Source organism: Tympanuchus pallidicinctus, unplaced genomic scaffold, assembly GCF_026119805.1.
Source record: "Tympanuchus pallidicinctus isolate F22 unplaced genomic scaffold, pur_lepc_1.0 scaffold4, whole genome shotgun sequence".
Taxonomy (NCBI): Eukaryota; Metazoa; Chordata; class Aves; order Galliformes; family Phasianidae; genus Tympanuchus; species Tympanuchus pallidicinctus.
Window position 1 is genome coordinate 4,148,139 of NW_026294758.1, and position 21,351 is coordinate 4,169,489.

Here is a 21,351-nt window from a genome sequence, read left to right on the forward strand (position 1 = left end):
CTGCAGAAAGCAGTAAAATCTGTGTGCTGGTGAAATTCCTTCAGCTAGACAAAAAAGAAAAGGATTTGACTGGGGGATTGGGGATTTGAGTGACCTTTCACATTGAAGAGTACACAGGATTTTGAGCTTCGCATTAGACTTCCTCATCCACAGAATGAAATGACCCACACATCACCAGCTGAGTAAACTGAAGAACAGCCTGGGAGCTTCATCCTTAATCCAAACGTAACACCAGCAGCACCACTGGTTTTACTGTCACCATTTTTCCTAAACACCCACTGAACAGGAGCTGTGTGAGCCCTGCTCCTGCGCAGCAGAGCTGAAGGGTTTTGGAGAACCAAAAGTAGAAGGACCAGATGAAATTGGAGCAGAACAGGCATCGTACTGAATCTGAGCAACCACAGCAGGATCTCATCATGTAAGAAACTCTCTTCTCAACCAGATGGCAATGTTTAAATTCAAGCTTCTTCAGGTTGACCCATTCCTCATTCCACTCCCTGCAGTTCTCTGTGACACTCTTGATAACTGCTCACACATACAAATTTTTTGCAACTCCTCCTGGACACTGATGTCCTTATTTGCAATAAGAAGAATCTCCAGGGAACAGACAGAAACACTCAGGACTGTTTCATCTTGCTGAGGATCTCCCTTCCAAGAAATACACCAGAAATGAAAGTGAACTTTTTGCAGTTCATGAATGCATCTGTGAAGTTGCTGAGCACCTCTAGATTCAGAGAAGTCAAAGAAGATCGTAGTCCTAGAGTTCACTTTCTCTACCTTGTGTTCTTCTTCATTAAGTACATGTTCTGCCATGCATTTTCCATAGGCTCTGCTGCACTAAGGTGATCCTGTAAAATGCTAACCCTCCACGTTGCTTATGTTGTTTTCCTGAGCAGTGTGCTCAGGAGAGAGTTCAGGGTTTTGAAGGCTAAGATCTTGAACTACTAATACAAGGGCTTGTGCAGTGTAAACAGAGTATCAAGAAATTTTGCTGACAAAAGCAAGAAAATTTTAGCACTAGCCATTGTGCAGACTTACCGACTGTTAGATTAATCATCTAGTGACTATTACATGCCCCCAGGGCAGTGGCACAGAACGTGGGGAACATGGAAATAACTTCCCCCTCTACTCATACTCCAAAGCTGTGCTCAGATTATGCATTTCGCCTCATCAAAGTGAAATGCTGGGCAGCATTTGTAGGCGCATGCATCACTGACAAAATCTAGCCTGCCTATCTGATCTCTGTGCATTCATTATCTCTCCTTCAGCACTCCAGTTGCACATACATGTCACAATTTTGTGCAATCACACTCCTTTGCAAAACTGGTGGTTTTTTTTTTCTTTGATTCTGAATTTTTGTCTTTTTTCTACATATGCGTGTGACACTAAATGAACACAACTGTGTGCTCAGTGCATTTAAGTGGATTTATTTTTAGATATACCTCCTAAAATGCCAAATCTGTTAAGGGAAAAGAAATGCAGAAATGAACTTTTAAGTATTTATCAGGCCACCAGCAAGTTTTCAGAAGGCTGCCCCTATGTAACAATCTTCAATGCATTTGTTAAAATTTTGGAAGAGAGAAAACATAACTGGTTGTTTGAAATGTCCTTGAAGCCAAACTGTGCATTATTGGACTGCCAAAGCATGAGATACCTCCACCAGCTAAAATGAATCCAGCTGTCCGCCATCTCTCTTTCATATACTATCAAATTCACTTCCACATTTCAGAACTCTGTTTGTTGCATTGCCAAACACGACCAAATGTATGCATAAAACATAACACATATAATCATATACTTACAGAATAAAAAAACCACTAGCTGGACCTCCTTAAATCATGCTTTAAAAAATAAAAGTGTTCCACCAATTCAGTCCCATTCACTCCAGCATTCCTAGAGTGGCTGAAAGCCCTGCAGAATGGAACATAAAGAGTGAAGCCATTTTTAGCAACATTTACATCCTACACTAGCAGCAGCACAAAAGATGCAGCAAGAATGAAGACCTGAGTGAAATACATCCTGAGTATTTGCCCATGGAAAGCCGTGCACGAACTTGGCTCTACATTCCTGCACTGTTTCAATGGGCCTGACACTATATGTTTTCAAGCCTTTAGACCCCAATTGTCATTGTCACTGAAGTAAAAAGGTCTCCACTTTTACATTTCTATCACTGCAGTGTTGCACTTTCCTTTAACACAGGTATGACTGCAACCAGAACATGCACCATCAGATTTGCTCAGGAGACCTTGATATAATAACCTTTGAAGCCAAAACTCCAGTGACTAAAGCAGACACTGAAGCAGACTCAAATGCCTATTTAATGAGTTTGCACTTACTTGAGGAACAGTGTCATTGCTGCCACTTCCCTGGATGAGAAAGAGCTTTAATCTCCATTCTCCAAGGAACTGGAACTGATTTAAATACACTTGTATGCTCATCATTCTTGTATCACTATCTTTGGTAGATGGCATTTTTTTGGCTGAGTCACCTTTATCTCTGTCATAGCTGGATTCTTTTGCTTTGAGTTAATGTTTTGTCTGCCAAAATTTAATATAAGAAAAACAAAACAACGATAAACAACAGAACAACTGATTTAACATGCTCTGGCCCCACCAATATTTGCCAAGGAAACCATAGTGAGTGGGTACCTCTACTTACAGCAGGGCTTGCTCAAGAGCAAGACTGACAGTTCTTCCCTAAAATGTTCTTTCCAGGGCTTTTCAAGTTGTGTTACACATCTGCAAAACGGCTTACTGGAGCTGTTTCTGGTCTGGGCTTATCTTTTTCCTGACAATTTCCAGTCAGTGTGTCCAAGCCACTGCTCAGAGATGGGCTAAGTGTGGCAAGGCAGTCAAGTCTCCAGGAAACAAGAGGAAGACCTAGTGCTCCGTTTCTCTTAATTCATCATCTCTCATAAGTGCTAGAAATCCCCACCTTCACATTTAATGACTTCCAGCTAAGCACCATCCGCTGGCGCATGCTGTGCTGGAGTGACAAGGGGCAGATGGTTTCTACAGCATCCAGCATCTCCAGTATCTTTGGCAACAGAACTCTGCTGATAGCACTGTCGAGGTGCACATAATGGCAGCACCACATGCTGTATGGTGCAACTGATGGACCATGCACAGACTGCTCAGGAAGGTGCCTGTGCATTAATTTGTTTTAGTAAGCAGTGGTAGAGTGTTTTGTTGTGGCCTCAAGTCAGTCTTAGCCACCTTTTATATTTTGCTGCCTCTGTATTCAAGCAAGAGATGTTTTAATGGAAGAACACATTTTTCTGCCAAATCATTTCTGAAAAATATAATGCATAAGATTTTAAAGTGACGAGCATTTAAAAAAAAAAATCAAAGCTTTCAGTTAGCTATCAGGGGCTTATACATCTTGGCTTGGCTCTTTTTGGTTGTTTACTCAAACATGTTCCAAAATTGCTTCTTCACAGCACTTCTCAGGATGGTCTGAATATAAAACCACACTGCATCAAACATCCCGGCATTTGCCTCAGCTTGTGGTTCATAACTATTCTCTGTTGAAGACAATGACCCACACACTTGGAAAATATTTAAAATACGTAATTGCCTGCATTTGCAACAAAGTGTGTTTACTCTCCCTATTTATAGCATTATAACAAGGAAAGTCAAGCACACAGCCTAAAGGCAAGATGCTTTCCCTGGTCTTTCATTTTCCTGGAACTTCTGTTAACAGAAAGCCTGCATGTAATTTACTAAAAAGAAAACAAGAATGTTATCACTGACTTACACACAAATTACAAAAGCCCAACTCTCCCATTTTCTTACTGCAAAACCAATGCCTTAAGTTCCTGCCTGGACAATTAACTACACCACGCTCTCCCTCACAGCAAACACAAGCAGACTCTCTTTGCCCATTAGTGACTTCACTATTCCAGATTTGGTTTGTATTTTTCAAATGTAGGTTTCCTCTCTGTTCAGGGCTCTTCTAAACTAAGGAAAATTGGAGTGGTGCAGCCATTTAGCCATTTGGCTAAACAGCAAGAGTGAAACCACACCATTAACTGTCTGCAGAGAATAGGGAGGCTGCTTTCTGCACAAAATTAGAGCAACCACAGCAACTCGGTGTTTCTGTGCAAGGATGAAACTGCGCTTTCTATATTAAAATTTATTTGTTTATCTTTTCTCATTTTTTTAGAATCACAGAGATTGTTTTGTACTTAAAATGATTTTCAAAGGACTTAATTCTCAGCAAAAATAACATGTTGAAACTTCTATAGTGCATTTTCCAAAGGATCAATAATGACCCTAGCATCAGGGTGAGGTCCTGCCCTGAAATTTTCTTTTAAAATCCTCAAAAAAAACATTGATCTATGACCTGGCTTATATCCAGCTGTACATAACAGACCACATGCAGCTGAGTCCCTAATAAAGTTCCTAGACAAGGTTTTGACGAGATGTAGAAGAAACAGGAACAGGAAAGCTGCCCCAGAGATGAGCCAGGAAACACAAGTATTTGCATTCAGATTGTAGCCGGTCAGAAACACTGGGTAACATTCTGTCACCAGCAGTCGGCGGATAAAGAAACTGCAAATGCTCCATCCAAATATTTGTTAATTTTTCTGTTAACCCTGGGGACATTTCTAGCTGCAGGCCTCTAACGTATTATCATAACAGATCAGATTATCTAAAATTTGAATTGAATTTTAACGCAGACGATATCCTGAAACCACCCAGGGGTGCTTACTGAGGGTACACCAAGGAGGCTGAAGCCTTGTGATGCTGGGCCTGAGAGCACGAGGGAGCAGGGTGCACAGCTGGACTTCTCCCAACACAAAAACCAGCGTGTGAGACACAGCACAATGCAGACTTCAGTGGGACTAAAATTGTAAGGGCTTAAACATTTGTCCATGGAAAAGATCCCTTTGATCTTGGCTGGTTCAATCAACACAAGTCACAGTTCTTAAAGGCATCGTGCAGCTAAAGGGATTGACAGGCACTGAGTGGGGTTTTCAGAGATCTCTACAGACATGTAAACAACTATAAAATCTCACCACGAGTGTTTAATGATCTGTCAAAGCTTCCTTCACACACCAAGTTCCAAAGCTTTGGCCAAAAGAGCTAAATTTGTGTTCTCATGCAAGCACAGTTCTTACAGCAGCACAACATTTGGCACGTGTAACATGGAAATACACAGATGGTGCATAATTAAGAAACACAGAGAATGTTCAGAATATTCATGTTTTACTTTCAAGATGCACTGGTGGCAGGCATGCAGAGGAAGATTTCTGAAGAAGAGTTCTAGCAAGGAGGACCCTCAAGAGACTCACTTATTTCTTCCTGAGATTTGAAAGCACAAATGCAGCCTTCAGACAAGTGAAGTTCAGAATAACATGCTACTTAGGCTGAGGAATACTATGAAGAGCAAATGAAAACAAGGCTATATCCTAGGCAATCAGTAAAAAGGAAGTAGGGTGCATAAGAAAAAGCACAACAAGATATTTATGGCATTGTATTAATTCAATAAAATCTATTCTCATTACAATTCATTTATAGTGGATCTAGCCTACCAAATAGGACACCCTTCCCAAATTACCCACTTCTGTTCAAATTGTTTTGCTTCGCGATTAGAGTGAGAAATGGCCACAGCCAAGATGCATGTTAGCAGAAACATCTGAATAAAAGCTATTGCAAGCAAGATAGTAACTTTTTAAGGTACATACCCCAAAAGCACAACACTAACCTCTTTTAAGAAATGTATACAGATAAACTTCTTATTCTTTCCAAAGATAACGGAGGAAAAAGTTCAAAATATAAAACTTTCCATCTGTGGTATTGCAGACTTTTTGTTCTCTTGCCAATTAAAAGACAGACAATAACCCAAAATATTTTCTAAAACACAGCAGGTTTCAAAGATACCAGAAGATATTTTACTATATCAACTTTATAGTGTTCCCAACTAATTATCTTCCATTACTGCATTTATTCCAGGCTTTGAATGGAGTTAATAGAAAATGTACAGTCATTGTATCATAAATAATAATAGTAATAATAAACCTTTATTCTATAAATGAGACAAAATGTCATGCCCAATGGTCATTCCATGGATACTGACATCAGTATCTAATTTCTGCTTTCTAAAGATACAAGCAACCTATTAGCAATTAATTACAAACACCAGAAAATATGTCACAAATAACTGAACATCACAGTCCAGGTAGGACAAAGCTTTTGAATACATGCAATTACCAGTCTGATTTTTGCTTTTTTAGTAAGAACGCATACACTGGGTACCCAATCATCTAACTGTGCCACAGAGTGTGTTTGCTTTGCACTCACACTACAGACATAGCTTTTCATGCAGATTCAGCAGATATCTGGGCCTGTCTTTTTCAGAAGAACAAATCAGAACCTAGAAGGGCTGTTTTGGAATGACAATGAGGAATGACACAGACTATTATTTACAAAGTAGAATTCAAACAAAAAAAAAGAGAAAGCTTGGAAAGGAGCGTGCTGCCCTGTATAGAGGGAGTAAGCACACCTAGTTTCCCTGACCAGCCTGACATTGATTGGCAATGAGCTTGGACTACTTCATCCTCTCTCAGAAAGATCTGCTGCTGTCAGAACTGCTGATTAATTACTATAACAGTGAGTCCAAAACAAGTACCCGCACTATGTGTTCTTGAATTAATGCCCTGAACCTCTCTGCTGGCTTCTAATTGCCTTTTTCCAATTGCAAAGCTCTTCTAGTGGCACAAGGCTGACGGTGGCACAGTGAAAATTACTGCCACAAGCTCAGTGGTGGAAGTGTTGTTACCCTTCCCTGGACAGTACTTACAAAGTCTCTCCCAAGGTACTCTGTCCTTTAACCCTATTGCAGATTGCAACATCCATATTCAGTGCTGAGAAAGAGCTGGAAAGACAATTCTCTGATGACTTGCACCAGAGCTAAACTTTGTGCTGATATGTAGTCATTTCACACTGAGAGCGTTTTGCCTTTGCTTTGCATGCTCCTCATTAAGCCACAGTGCCACATGCAAGGGAGCAGCAATGACCCACCAGATGCAAAGGACGGTCCCCATCCTCCCTTCTTCACTTGCACCTGCAGAACTGCAAGTAAAAAGTGCTTCTCAATGAGAAGGGCAGCAGCTCAGACTGCATACTACCACTGAAACCACCGACCAAGTGCCAGCCTTCCTGCTTTGCTCAGTTTCCTAACCCTGCTGATCCTGCCAGCTCAGTCTATAGTTTCAGTAGCGTTTGGCTACTGCATTTACACTCAAGGATTAGAGAGAGCTGGCAGGAATTCCATTACACACACAAAGCCAACAACAACACTGCAAACCAGTCCTCAGCATTGCAGCCCCCTGCACTGAGGCTCCACTTGCATGCCAAATACAAGGGTACATCTCCCTCGCTGTTGTGCAGAGGCACAGTGTGCCCCTGAGACACAGTTTTGGAAGCAACCTCTGACCTGCAGTCAGCTCTGGCAATCGAAAAAGAAATTGTGTAATCTTACAGGACACATTATACATCGCTTTGCAATCATCTGTTCTAATTAAACCACATTACTAGAGTGGAAACGTAAGCACTGAAATGCTGCTTCTGGTGGGGCACGAACGCTATCACTTCTGCAAACATGCCTGTTTGTTGTCAGATTACAGCAACTAACGTCAGTGAAAACAACTGCACTGAAACAATGCACCCAACAGGCTTTGCAAAGTGCAAGCGATATCTGAGAAGTTTGGACATCTCAAATTATGTTTACAAAGGGCAAGCTCCACGTCACTGGCTGGGAGGAGTACAATCCAACGTTTCAGTGTGGTCCAGCAAAAATGCCAGAGACTGCATGGTAGAGGAGCAACATGGTGTGCACTTGGCGTGTACCTGGTAAACAACATAGGCTTGCAAGATATTCTCATCTACTAGTTGTAGGAAACAAAAGGATGACACGCAGACAGTAACACCATCAAAAAAAGTCATTTGGGAGAGCACATGACTCCTGGGGAATAATTAGCACGTTCTGACCAGATTTCCTGTCCTTAACTTGTCACTTCATAAAGCTTCAGCAGCAGCAGGAGACAGAATTGAGTGGCTGAGTTCCCCTTTAGGCATCCTTTATATCACTGCCCTTAGACCAGAACTTCTGATCAGAAATTCAGAACTTAAGGCACGGTTGTCATTTTGGCTTGGAGGTGGTCACCTTTGTTACAAACAGGTTTCATTCCAAATTGCACCAACACTGCACTACAGCTGACTCCAATCCTGCAGTCACTAAAGCAAGGAAAACACTCACTGATGTCACAGGAAATAACCTTACTATCTGCCAGACTGGAACAAATGGAATATTGGATACTTCTGAAACAGATATGAAGAAAAATAAAGCTTCAGAAGGCATTTCACAAGGCTTATGTTTGGAATAGCTGTGCAACATCAGAATAAATCTGCCAAAGACAAAAAAGGAAGAAATTAAAAACTTTTGGCTGCAAGCTTTTAAAAGATGATAGTGAAACAGCAGTCAGAAGATTTCTCCACAACACAGCTGTGCAAATTAAACATGTCATAGCACTGTGCTTGGTAACTAGCCATTAAATAAAAATCATACAAAAGTAAGGATTCTGGCTGTTCACGTCTGGAGTCTAGTTCAATGGATGGAGTAAGCAGAGGGGGATAAAAGAGCAATACCTACTACAAATGAATAATTCAACAGGCAGCGCTCATTCTGTGCCAGAAAGTAGAAGTCACGCTTGAGAGCCAACCCTGTGAAGACACAAGAAAGGCAGGAGAAGCCCTGTCACTGCAATCCAATGCACAGAGATGGGTCAGACCATGGGCAAAGGCTGAGGGAGGCAGACAGGTGCTCATCGCAGAAACACAGAGCAGATCTGAGCCAGAGCCAGGCAGCCGCCTGTGCTGGGCTTGGAGGAGCTGTATCACTTGGGAATCCCTGCTGTGGCACTGTCCTGTATGGAGATCTCTCAGATTCGTTATTTCATAACAACCAGCTCCTCCTGCTACCTGTGGGCTGTTTTCAACACGAGCAGTACACAATGTCTATTATATCAGCAAGTAACATTTAGAAAAAAATTACCTCGGAAATGAATGTCAGCAGAAACCTCCAAAAAGCAAAATGCAGAAATATTTTAAACAACTGTCCAGAAATAACACAAGCGATAATGTTATCAGGAACTAAACTGCTGAGAGAGAGCAACAAGGTCACCGGCCTCTGTTCTAACAAGTTTCCACGGAAGGATAAAGACCAATTTTAATAACTATTAGGAAGTCCAGTCTTCATCCAAATCTCAAACTCACATAAGCTACTTGCCAGTTTCAGAAAAGCTTATGTGTGCCCATAACTGTCCCAGTGCTTCCTCAGCACATCTGGATGTCTCAGAGGCACCAGTGGTCCTGCCATTAGGCATAAAGGCACAGGGTAGCAAGTGAGATGCCAGTGGCTGGAGAGAGGGACTGGTAGAAGCTGAGGTAAAGGTTTCATGCCTGCTTTAACTCCACCAGCTCCATGCAGTCCCTGCACCCCCATGACACATGCTACACAGACAAGGGAAACTTCCAGTTGACCAAAGTCATATACTAGATGCAAAGTAATTCACAGTAACACACTCACTTGATTTTTCCTGCACCTCCTCACTCCTCCCATGCAAACCTGACAATTTGCTCAGAACACAGACAAGATGTATGTGACTATCTGCAGTCTGCAAATAGGGTGCGTTTTGTTCAGGGTGCTGGAGCCACACAGCACCGAGGGAGAAGCAGGCAGCTCTCTTGGTTAGCAGTGCATGCATAAATGCCTGTAAGACTAAATTCATGGTGCCTACATGACTAACCTTACTAATCAAACTAACCTTACCAAAGGATAATCAAGGAAGTTCTGAGACAATCTTCTTTGTTAACACTGAAGAAGAAGTTGGGAACAGGACAGGCAGTGGGTTTCATACATGGATATTTCAGCAGCAAAAGTTCCTTAAAAATTGCTCTTCCCAGCAGGTTGCAACCTCCCACTCCCATCCCACTCAGCCCTAGCATGTACCACTGAGACCTTCACAAATGCAAAATGAACCAAACCAAAACAGAATTGTGTCAGAACAAACATTTTGTCTTTGCCCCAGGGCACTGTCTGCCCGCCCCACTTACTCTGTGTTCTCCTAGCCTAACTACCAAAGGAAAGCCTAACTACCATGAGGAAAAGGGAAAAATACTTGTTTCTTTCATCAAATACCGACGTACTGCTTTCAGGCAAGCCAGGCAGCTCACACGCTGTAGGTGCAGTGGAGCAGAGGAGGCTCCTGTGTGCCATACACAGCCAGCTGTGTTTCCTGAAGAGCAGCAGACAGCGCTGGAGAGTTCTTCCATTTCCAGCATTTTTTTTTGTTCCCCTTTGGTTGCGTTGTCCCAATCTTCTGAAAAACTCCTTCAATCAATGACTAAGGTATCATTCCCCAAAATACACTGATGAGTGTTTTCCCCTACCAACACCAGAATAACCTACTGCTTTCCCCCTTTGTTTGGGAAGGCTATTTCTGCCTCTACCATCCTCCCAGCCTTTGGAAATGGGAGACCCAGGAAAACAACCTGCAGGAGTGGGGTACTGCTAAACTATCAGGACAGCTCATACAGTTATGAAAACAGCCTATGAAACACAGGTTTAGTCCTTGCATTGATTTTTAATGGCAAAACTACAGCATCTGCAAAGAAAATTACTCAGAAAAACACTAACGAAGTCACTGTTTACAAAGGCAAAGCTGTTCCAAGGCAACTCTTGCACAGAAAGTTCAGACAGAACCATCCTGCCCTCTCCACATGCAGACACAGTATCTGATACCAAGCAGATGGCGGTAGTATCAGGTGTCTTCTGCACACTTAAATATGACACAATAAATAATACACAACTAATGCAAAATATCAGTTTTGTTCTGCTCCTAGTCACTTGAGACTGTGCTGACTGCATTAACTTATCTCTAGCTGACTGCAATACATATGCCCAAACTCATCACTGAAGACTGAATTAAATTTCCTTGGCAGTAATATTATTACATATGCAGCATATTTATCTAGTGCTGTCTCTTCTGTTTTGTATCTTAAGTGTCTTGAAAATGTAAAAGCAATTCGATGCCTACTCAAATAGTTTCCACTAGACAATCTAATGGGTCAAACCACGTGAAAAATGGTAATGCCATTTTCTTTTGTCAGTGCCCTGAAACCAGCAAAAAAAACCATAATACCCCAAAACCAAAGAATGTTTCTCAAACAGCATGTCATATCAGCAGAAATTTTACTCTGACATTCTTCTGAATTCTACACAGTGTAATTATTAATATAGTGAAAATGTATACTTTTATTATTTTTGAGAAATTATCTTGCACAAGCAGTGAATAATTAAGCATTAAGTACCATAGCACGTAACGTAACCAGATAGGATTACACTTGCACAGCAATCAGGAGGGAAAACTGCTATCCTCTGATGGCTGACAGTCATTCAAAGCATCTAATAAACAGAAAAGGTGACTCAAGCATATAAAAATGACCTACATGACTTAATTTACTTGATCTTCAGTAAAGACTCAGCAACCCACATCATATGGAGTAGGTACTAATCGACAAGAGGCAGTAAGCCTGTGGAGCAGACGACTTTGGCAGCAGCCATGGGAGCTTGGGTCCAAATCTCCCATTTGCTGGTCAGCTGGAAGGGACCTTCCCACAACACAGCAATGCAAACCTTCACCTAAACTGATCACACAAGGATTTTTAATGGGACATCAGCCAGGACAAAAAGCCCACAGAAGAAGGAAGGAAAATCTGACTGCAACTCTGTAAGACAGAAAACCCACTCAAAGCCCAGAGAAGCAGCAGTTCATCCCCACAAAAGCTCCACCTCTTGACACAGCCAGGACTTCTCTATCTGTTTCCCTTCCCAAGGATAGCAGAGGCTGCACTAACTTTATAGGAAGTCTTACTACCTGCCAAGGGAATCTGATTGGCCCTTAAAGCTACTACTGAGTCCTACTGACTCAGCAAGGTAGTTCCAAGCCTTGACAATAAGGGCTGGGTCAAAACTGTGTTTGAGCAAAGTGACCAGTTCTCTCTTTCACAATGGACACTCAAGAGCTAGACGCAGATGCTCTGCCATCTCCTCACCATGGCCACAATACAGTCTCTCTCAATGAACCTAGGAAGGAAATGGAATTTGCACTGGCCATACCACTGTGATCTGAAGTGATGGTATCTGTCAATAAAAAACAAGTGAAAAAACAAAAAACTGCTGGCAACTCCACTGGAACATGTCAGCAGCCCTTAGTAGGGAGAAAGGGATTTCAGATGAAATGGATATATAAAAAGACACATATAATACAGTATTACAGATCTACCTTCGGCTGTACCAGCAGGAACAAGAAAACCTGGCTTGTTGCACTGCAAAGTGTTGGCAGGTGGTGAAACTCACAAGTAGAGGCAGCCAAGGAATGACATCAACCAGCTGATGTCTAAATGTCTCCACTCAAACTTTCTGCTTTTTAATTGCACTAACACAGTAGCATTGCATCAATACTAATAAAGTACAACAGAGCAATTTGCTCAGTTCTGATCTCCTTGATTAGCATGTTCCTCACGCCCAGTGTGAACTCAAAGCCATGGGCAGAGCACTGACAAAAGTGTATGGCCATGAGGGAAGGAAATCACCACCTCTCGCTGAAGGAGCAGGAACAATTTATACTCCAGAATAAAAGCGTATCACTGAGCCAAAAGGGCAAGACCTGAGATTTTAAAATGTACATAAAGACACAAGACTCATCCCAGACTGTCATAAAGCCTACTGAAGTGGCTCCAGGCTTTTACTTTCCCCATCTTAATCTTCACAGGATTATCACAGGTAAATACTTCTGCACCAGCTAAATGGTCTGTAAACTAAGCTAATCAAACACAGTGGAGCAGTTTAATCAATATCTAGAAGGTCAGTAGAGGCAAAGACAGTTTTGGAGATGCTAGTCTGAAAAGAGGTCACCTACCTTTACAGGGTTAATGATCTAATGGGAGTGTTAGCAACAACAAAAAGGAAAAGGAAAGGGAAAAGGAAAAGGAAAAAGGGAAAAGAGAAAAGGGAAAAGGAAAAGGGAAAAGGCAAAAGGGAAAAGGCAAAAGGGAAAAGGGAAAGGGAAAGGAAAAGGGAAAAGGCAAAAGGGAAAAGGCAAAAGAGAAAAGGGAAAGGGAAAGGGAAAGGGAAGAGGGAAGAGGGAAGAGGGAAGAGGGAAGAGGGAAGAGGGAAGAGGGAAGAGGGAAGAGGGAAAAGGAGCAATGGTTAATAGTGCATATCTTCACTATATGGCTCTGAATTGCTATTTCTCCCTGACTTCTAGCTAGACTTAAACAAATTTTAACCATCTTTATGAGACTGTACAAATGCAAAGAGCAAACACAGTGCATTAAAGAAGACACAGCATATTAAAGACAGCTCAATTAAAGTGCAGAATACTTCTTGTAAGTAAAAGGCTATGTGAATAACCACCCTCAGTATAAATTGCATGATATTGTACCCAAGCAGAGTTCCACAATCTTGTGGGACTGTTGCAAAACAGGACTTATTTGTGAGGCTTGGTATCGTACATTTTCATGAAAGTCAAAAGAAATTGTAAATCCAAATTCACAATTTCTTTATCTTCCTGTCTGCCAGACTTTTCTTCTGTACACGTGACTGCATTACCAAGAAGGGTTGCTGTACACTTCCATTCCAAGATCAGTTTCAGTAATTTAGAACAGATTACCTAACCAGATGAAAAAAAAACACCAACAAAAAACCTAGATGAAGAGAAAACATATTCACAGACAATTTGGAGGAGAAAAAAAAAAAGAAGAGGAAAAAATTCACCGATTAATCACTGACTGAAATTTTCAAGCATTAATTGACTAATGTTTATTTTTCTGGGAGGATCACATGATTGTATTTTGCTGGATTGCACTATGACATACAAATGTTAAACAGCTGAGCCTTTACAGTATTTATGATAAGCAAGCAAATACAACCAGGCTAAGACAAGGGAGAAAAATTAAACACCACGGATTTAAATATGTGTGTATATATACATATATAGATATATAGATAGATAGATAGAATTTTCTGTCTTTCTTTAGTTGTTCCTGCAATAAATACCTTTTTTTTCCCCCCCAAAACCAAGACAGATGGCTTAAAATCCAAATGACTGATTCATTCCTTCCCAGCCAAAATGTCTTTATCAGTGACCAGTAGTCCAATCAGACCCCACTGCCTGTTCAGCAGTGCTCAGCATTGTGCCTGATTTGCAGGCTGATGCCATGCACCAAGTCAGTCCTGCATTACTCTTTCTCCAATGAAAATACACCATTTACAGGGTTCTTAGCTCACATCCTCCTATGAAGTTCTTTACACAAGGCTTTTAGCATGCTTTGGTCTACTGGGCATCAGCTTTAAATTTGCAGGAAAAATCTACACCTAAATATAACTTGAAATCCAGAAGATTTGGAAATTATCAAGCTGCTGGGGGATTTAAAATCTTCATGAATTCTTTTTAAAGACAACATTACTTTTTAGCTGGTTTGGCTCCACAAGATTTATCTGTATTTTTGGAAATCGGAGAGGGAGATGTTTAACTTGAATGGCTGGTATGTGAATCAGTTTTCAAGAACACCAGTCAGAATTCGGCGGTGCCAGAAGATTAGTTAATAAGGAAATGGTAACTGTTAATTTTCACATCTTCTATGGTTAGAAGGAAGCAGGGCAAAAGCAAAAAAGGTACACGTACACCATATAGCACAGAATGGCTGCTTCAAGGGGTGCCTCACCAAAAGGGCAGAGCTGCAGGTGCTGCAAAGTTCAGCAAGGCTGTTCGCTCTCAGCCAGGGCTGGAACATCAGCGTGCTGCGAGGAAGCACAGCAAGCTGCAGACCACTCTCTGTGGCCAGTGAGGGAGCCTGGAGGTTTGAAACCATATTAACTGGGTAATCCGGTATGAGGTTTAGGCAAGAACAAAATATTCCCTGGAATGGGATATGTACAAGGATACACTTATCAAGTATACTACAATTGTTAGGATTCATATATCTGGCACAGTCTGTGCTAAGCCCTTTACAGAACAGTGTCAGTTGTAGTTTACTGTTTGCACAATAAATGTTTGCCTCTTGGGATTAAAACATGTAACACGGAGTTAGTGAGTAAGAGCTGAGATTGGTTTTGTAACTGCAGATAAGTAAGTTAAACATGTTTTAACTAAAAACAAAAACAACAACAAAAACTACGCATGATTTTTTTTCCCCCTAAAAGAGCTAAAAAAAAAATGACAGCATGAAATTTAAATTTCAGACGGGACATATTCACTTTCCTGGTTAAATCACAAGAATCACAAGAATCACAAGATTGGAAACGACCTATAAGATCATCCAGTCCAACCGTCTCCTCATCACCACTGCCACCACAAGCACTAAACCATATCGCACAGCACGTCATCCAGGCGCCTCCTGAACACTGCCAGGGACGGCGACTCCACCACCTCTCTGGGCAGCCATTGCAGTGCCTGACCACCCTCTGAGAGAAAAAGTTCTTCCTTATGTCCAACCTGAACCTCCTCTGATACAACTTGCGGCCATTGCCCCGTGTCCTGCTCATTGCCTGGGAGAAGAGGCCAGATCCCTCTTCACCACAGCCTCCCTTCATGCAGTTGTAGAGTGCAATGAGGTCTCCCCTGAGCCTCCTCTTCTCCACACTGAACAATCCCAGCTCCCTCAGCCGCTCCTCATAAGGTTTGTGCTCCAGACCCCTCACCAGTTTTGTTGCCCTAAATGTGAAAAAGACTCCATAAAAAGCTTGCAGTTACTGTAAGATCTAAGCAAATATTTAACCTCACAGTGCACAGTGACATGATCTGCTGTGACCATGGACTGCTGTAGGGTGACAGTTTGCCTGATGGAGAACAGAAAATCCTTCATGAGTACACCAGAGTCATCCAAGCAAAAAAGGCTCAGCAGCAAGGATCAAAATATCACAGATTAAACAGAAAACAAAAGTGTCAGCTTCTACATGCTGAGAATTGTTCATTAATTTTGTTCCATCCTGCAATATTTTGCAAATTCTAAGCTACGACATTTGGAGTGTTACCAGCTAAAATATGTTGGCTCCTTATGGTGTGTTGCAACCAATTTTGCAAACTATCACAGGGCGATGAGAGTTTTCTACACAGCTTCAGAAGTACAGTTTGCGGAGAACATGAATATCTCCTCTCCTCTCTGTACTTAGACTGCAGGGACACCGGATGCACAGAAATCACAGTGTATGACTACAGGATTACGGAGAAAAACCCTGCAACACTAAGTGTGTGTCTTGGACATGCCTGTCCCTCATGGAAACTCTCACGTTGGAAACTCCCTGCATACAGAAGCAAGTACGCACACAACTGGAGCATAGATGAAGCAGATGTATGTGCTGCTCAAAGTACAAAATCTATGTATGACAGGCACTTGGAAGTTCAGATGCAGCTTCAGTGCTTAAGGGTGCTTGTAGGAAAGATGGTGAGAGACTTTGCACCAAGGCCTGTAGGTAGAGGACAAGGAGAAATGGTTTTAAATTAAAAGAAGGTAGATTTAGGTTAAGCTTTAGGAAGAAATTCTGCACTATGTGTGGTGAGGCACTGAAACAGGTTGGCCGGAGAAACTGTGGATACACTCAGGGCCAGGTTGGATGGGGCCCCTGGACAGCCTGATCTAGTGGGTGGCACAGCATTTGCTGGTTGCTTTCTTTTTTTCCTTTTCAGATGTATAATTTTTGCTCATAGCATTGCTACCCAGCCTGTGAATTCAGCATTAGTTTCATCCTACCACAGAGCAGAAGCCTTCATTTTAAACCTCACATCTATCATTTTCAGCCCAGATCCTCATCCTGCTGAGATGGTTTTGAAATGTGATGCTCTATTCCCATGTCTTCTGGCCTCATGTTACATCTAGAGGCTGTACCAAGAGTTGTTCCTTCCATTGTAGCATTCTGGAAGGTGCTGAGCAGGACTGGCAGCAGGACCAAGTCCAGGAGAACTGTCACTCACCCACCCAGTCACCTTCCTGTGAGACTTTTCCCTGTCATTTCATCTGACAGAATGGAGAATAAAATAGAATGAAATAGAATGGAACAAGTATAATGGTAATATCAAAATATAATATATACATATGTATATAATGTTAATACGATATATTCTGATAAACTATAATAATACATGTAATATATAAAAGATCCAATTGTATTTTTAGTACATAGTGTATTTGCATACACATACATTTGATATTATATATAAAACATATATGTTTATACTTCTTTGTATTGTGCATAAATATGTACGTATATAAAAATAAATATAAAATAAAGCAGCAGTTGTTGTGGGCCACTAATGAGCCAGCTGTTACATGATTGCCCAAGACAGCCTGTAAGCCTCCCAGCCTTGACCGTGTGGAAATCTCCACCTGCAGAACGTCTAGGTTCGTTAGGAGTGCATCAGAAACTTCGTTATGGGTTGGGTGACAGGGCTGAAGGAGCATTTGGCAGCGGCAGTCACAACAACAGATTCCGACAACAGACTGCAGCTTCCTCGTTCGCAGACACCTCCACGTTGGGGAAACACTGCTTCGAAACGCCGCTGCCTCTAACACTGCAGGTGACAGTCACTGAGCAGGGCAAAGAGTGAATTTCAGCACAAGCCTCTACATCATCTGTGATTTTTCCTCTCTCTGGCTTTAAGCTGTGGGAAGATTGACACCCCAAACTGAAATTAATATATTCTGTTGCCACTGGCTTTCGCCACATTTTGAATAAACCTGCTACAGAGCGCAGCTTTATCATGGATACTTTCCTGCACTCTTCTTTCAGTCATCATTTTTAGCATCATTACGATGCTGCTGTTGATAGGCAGAGGGACAAAATAACAATGCTTTCAAACTACAGCTCAGAAAAAGAAAACTACTTCTCATCCATTCATTTGCCAAAGCTGAGCAATATGTGGGTTTGGATGTCTGCCCACTGATGCTTCTCTTTTTTTACTTTTTGCTGGATTGTCCACACTGACCAAAGACACTCACTTTGTAGAGCATCACAGAGAAGAACAGTAGGACAGACCACACGAAAAGGCTGATGAAATAAACCAAGCTGTACAGAAAAAGGAAGAGGCTCTTCTCCTCCCCATCCCTTATATTTTCCAGTTATATTTGGTATTATTTATAAATTCCATATAGAAAATATTTTGTCTGTCTTTAGAAAATTATGACTTTGAACTCCGGCAGTAGGAATAAAAGCTTGCAGAAGGTCACAGTGCCCACACTCTGAATGCCACAAACCTAATCTTGTGATTCCATACCCACTGGAAAACTTCCGTTCCTGCAGCTTTTCACAGGACTAAACCCCAGATCCAGCAGGGTTCACGTGATGTTTCTCAGCTAACACCTGTCAAGTGAACGCATGATGGCAGCCGCTGCCTTTTGCTGGACAATAAATAGGAAAAGAGAATAAAGTAACATGAAGGAACTATCCAGCAACAGAACAACTGTGATAAAGACCAGACGTGGGCAACACCTGCAATGGAAGATGGGAGATGAGGCAGAACAACGGGGCGGCAGTGCTCTTGCTGCTCGCTCTCACTGCGCTCAGGCATCCTCTCCTCCCATCCCCACTTGGACTGCTGCACTGGGCCTGGCGTGTAGTTCATGGCCTGCCATGGCCACAGCATAGCCAGGGGCTGAGGTCCCGTCAGGGCACACACCGTGCTCGTTGCTTAGGAAACATGCAGTGATTCCTGCCTGGTGAAAGGATTCGCCAGTCCTGCCCGTAAATAAAGTCCATAAATCAGCAGATCAGAGCCAAGGTCAGGGAGCTGAGGAGGAATCAGCCACACTCCACGGGGCTGCCTCATAAACAGCAGCACTGTTGGAATCTTTCAAGTTCCTTTCAGCTACCAGGCAGATTCATCAACAAAACATCTGACCTAAACATTGCTTTTACAGTATTTTTCACAGAGAAGGAACACAAGAAAACGACCAACATAGCTGCCACACCAAGGCACTAAGCTTCCCATCACCTCGTGCTACAGGAAAGGGCACAGCTTTGGAGAGCAGAGCCGTGGGCCTGGCTAGTGTCATCTGCAAACCCATCATGGTCCTGTGAGCAGTTATACTGCACTGCTCAGATGTAGAAAGAGTCCTGCTGCAGTACAGTTATCACCATGGCATGGGTATATTGGCACCGGCAGAGTTCCTATCTATTCACTACTCATCCAGGTGCACTGCCAGGCTGGTTTGTCAGTTTTTCCTGAATCCATTTTGGACAACTGACAGACTTCAGCAGAAAGCTGGAGAATGGCCTTATGCTCCAGGCTTGAGAGGAACAAAGGTGAGTGGGTGTGCAGTGATTAGGCCAACTGCAGCACCATGCAGCTGCAGCCCCATCAGGCTGGGCAGGAGGAACACCTGGTGTTCCTTTAGGAGATGTTTGGTTTGAAGAAGAAAAAAGCTGAAAGATGCCTGATCACTGGCCTGAAAAGTTGCCATCAAGACCGATAGCAGGGATGCAATCAACTGAGTTACTGAAGTTGTGACTGCTGCTAGCAAGCACGTGGAGTCTAGACCCATCTCTCTCTCCCAGAGCCATCGCTGTCCCCAGCAGCTCACAGGTGAACTGGTGTTAGTGCTGCTGCACTGCTTGCTGAGGCCTCGTTTCTGAGCAGGACAGTGGGGCAATGGCACAATCAGCATGCAGAGGCAAACCTCACAGATCAGCAACTCCAGTACTCGAAGTTGGGTGCACATCGGGGACTGCATCTTTAACCAGTACATTGCTTGGCGTCCCTGTGAGACTGTCCTCATTCACTTGAAGGGAAGCATCCTGGCAGTGTGTTGAGTGCTGCCTGTAGCCTGCTGCTCTCGGGATATTTATAACCATTAATGTCGTGGACGGGAGGTGAGTTTGAACGCACGTGTCACACTTATTCCCTTACAGAGGAGCACCGCTGCCTGACATCTGAACGGAGCTGCCTAAGGCCCGGAAGATGCCCTCCCCCAAGCCTGAGCCAAACCTCACAGCTCCGACCCGCAGCGCTCTGCCCTCGCCGCCTGCTGACAGCCCAACTTCGCGAGGCCCCTCCGAGCGTCCCCCGCTCCCCGCGGGCCGGATCCCCGGGCTGACAAATCTCCGGCTCCGCACCCGCCTTCGCCCCATGGACGGCTGAGCGCCTTATCTGTTCCGCACGGGGGGGCCACCCCCCTCCCGCAGCCCCGTCCCCCACCCGCGGCGCGGAGCCCTCCCCCGCCCAAGCACAAAGGCCGGGAGGGTGGGCAGCAGCCGGTGGGGGGCACCGTGCAGCGCACAAAGCTGGGGGGAGGGAGGCAGCCCCCCCCCCCCCCGCCGGGGCACACGCACACGGGTGGGTCCCCTACCTGCAGGTGCCTGTCCGCGGGGGAGCGGCGCAGCGCGATGCCGCCCGTATCGCATGGGGGGATCGGTGATGGTGCTGGGAGCGCTCCGGTCCCTCCTCCTCTTCCCTCCTCCTCCTCCACCTCCCGTGCGTGTCTGTGTCCGCGTCCGTGCGCTCTGCCCGGCTCGGCGGCACTACCGCCGGAGGAGGCAGGGACAGGCTGCGGCGGCTGTCAGCTACCGGAAACCGGGGCCGGGTCGCACACACCGCAGGAAGTGTGCAATTGCACACCCGCACACGCCGCCGGGCACGGGGCGGGGGTTAGCGCTCGGCACCCGCACCGCGCGGAGCCCGGAGCGGGGCCCATGGAGGGGGAAGAGGAGGAGAAGGAGGAGAAGGGTGGAAGAGGAAGATGCGGATGGAGAAGGACGTGGATGGAGGACTAGGAGGAAGACTAGGATGGAGGAGGAGGAGAAAGATGAAGAAGAAAGATGAGGATGGAGGACTAGGAGGAGGGTGGAGGTGCGGGTGCTCAGGAGACAGAGTGAATCGGATGGGTAAGGAGGTGGAAGGCTGCCCACAGGACAGTGAGGTTAAAAGCCGAGGGAGCAAAATGGCCCCTGGGGATGGCGCTGGGCATGCATCCATCTTCATCAAGGATTTACGTGAAGCCAGGACTGTGCCACCAGCACTAGCGGCACAAAATAGCTGTACTCGTTATTCTGATGAAGGTGTGTTGACATACACCAGCTGAGTTACTCCAAGGAGCTGTGCCCACATAACTGCTGCTCAGTTTTTTTATGCAGATACAGAGATACTCAACTTACCTCTTGCTTTTTTTTTTTCTGACGTGAGATCACAGGTAAAACAACACCTGTATGCTAATTTCATGTGGGGCAAATTTGCACATGCATGCATGTATATGCCTCCTACATCTGTATATAGCATGATAAAAAAGCTGTCAT

At 43.7% G+C, this 21,351-nt stretch overlaps 1 protein-coding gene across 5 annotated transcripts in view; it reads right to left on the reverse strand.

The window, feature by feature from the left end:
• KIAA1958 (KIAA1958 ortholog) overlaps nt 1-20,661 on the reverse strand; it is a 60,630-nt gene extending 39,969 nt beyond the window's left edge. For 4 of the 5 annotated variants that reach the window (XR_008210643.1, XR_008210641.1, XR_008210642.1 and 1 more), the window contains exon 1: nt 20,409-20,661. The gene's annotated coding sequence lies outside the window, so the exon portion shown is untranslated. Of the gene's footprint in view, nt 1-1,802; nt 1,912-20,408 lie in introns of all 5 variants that reach the window. The other variant, XM_052701328.1, reaches the window with a different exon arrangement.
• Between the last annotated feature and the right edge of the window lie 690 nt (nt 20,662-21,351).